General features: G+C 39.6%; 1 pseudogene; it reads left to right on the top strand.

Moving 5' to 3' along the window:
* Positions 1-788: 788 nt before the first annotated feature.
* Positions 789-1,302, top strand: LOC143671055 (ADP-ribosylation factor-like protein 5A pseudogene; annotated as a pseudogene).
* Positions 1,303-1,602: the final 300 nt, after the last annotated feature.

Below are 1,602 nucleotides of genomic sequence, written 5' to 3'. Positions count from 1 at the left end.
TTTTGGCAAAGATACAAGAGAGGTAATATCTGTTCCCTTTTCAGTGCTTCATTGTCAGGAAGTACATGATGTTAGTAAGTCTCATCACTGGTGACATTAACCGTTATAAATTGGTGAAAGGGGATGTTCCAACCTAGCACATCCTACAGACCAAAGAACATGCCAGACATAAGATCAGCCATAAGTTTTAATTAAGGGCTTATGGGTAGAAGGAATATACTTTCCAATGGCAGCTCGTTGGGAAATGAAAGCTAGCACTCTGCCCCAAGACCAAGAGAGAAAAGAAAAGGGATGTGCCAAGATGGTGGCTTATAAAGTTTAACAGAGTCCCACATATTTTCCACACAATTTGCTTACAATGGGGGTTTCAGTAGACTCTGATGAGAGCAGGGAAAGGGAGTTTTACATTCTTTGACCTTTAACATCTGTCTCCATCATGTAGGCAGCTATGCGTAGTGACTTTTTCTCAGAATGGAAGAGTGGACCACAGCCACTGGAGAGGAACTGAAGTTGAATGGTGGCCTGCAAGAATTATTGCAGTAAATGTGGCAGCAGTTTCAGTGAGCCAAGCAAAAGCTGTGGCTATAGAGTTGCGGCCCCTCATATGAGACAGACTGGCCTGGGCTTGAGCCTTTCTCAGGTTCACAGGAAGCAGGCTGGCAGCAAGTGGGGAAGCAACAGCAGCAGTGGTGGATACTCTGACTTTCTCTCTTCTCCTTCAACCTGAGCCATGGAGTCCAGGAAGCCTGTACTGGAGGGGGGTCTGGAGGGGGGTCTGCTTCCAAAGAATGGGAATTCTCTTCACCAGGATATGGAGACTGTTCAATCACCAGGAGCACAAAGTCATCATTGTTGGGCTGAATAATATAGGGAAAACTACCATCCTTTACCAATTTTCTACTAATGGAGTTGTACATACATCCCTTACTATAGGAAATAATGTAGAAGAGATAGTCATTAATATTACATGTTTCCTAATGTGGGATATTGATGACCAAGAATCTCTTCATTTTTCCTGAAACACTTACTATATTAACACTGAGTTTGTAATAATTGTGGACAGTACAGACAGAGAAAGGATTTCTGTAACTAGAGAACTGTATAAAATGTTAGTGCATGCGGAACTAAGAAAAGCTGGATTGCTGATTTTTGTTAATAAACAAGATGTTAAAGAATGTATGGCTGTGGCAGAAATCTCCCAGTTTGAAACTAACTTCTGTTAAAGATCATTAGTGGCATATATATGCATGTTGTGCTCTTACGAGAGGATTATGCCAAGGACTTGAATAGATGATGTCATGACTTAACATTAGATGGTCTCTAAAAACCTTTTTTCATAGACTTTGTTTAAACAAAGTGCTGGGCTTTTTCTGAAAACTGCAAAAATTAATGGTTTAGATATATTTATAATAAACTGATTTAAAAATTTTCCATAAGAAGAAAAACTAAGACCACTTAATTGAAAACAAAGATGAAGTCTCACCTTCCAATTTGCTTTCTCATTAGTTCCTTCCAAAGTAAGGTCTTAAAGCTGTGATGAACATTTTTCTCATTAAGAACCCTCTCAGGACATTGTGTAGCCTATGTTAAGTATAAGGGAAG

Source organism: Tamandua tetradactyla, chromosome X (genome assembly GCF_023851605.1).
Source record: "Tamandua tetradactyla isolate mTamTet1 chromosome X, mTamTet1.pri, whole genome shotgun sequence".
Classification (NCBI taxonomy): domain Eukaryota; kingdom Metazoa; phylum Chordata; class Mammalia; order Pilosa; family Myrmecophagidae; genus Tamandua; species Tamandua tetradactyla.
This window is presented reverse-complemented; position numbering and strand designations above follow the sequence as displayed.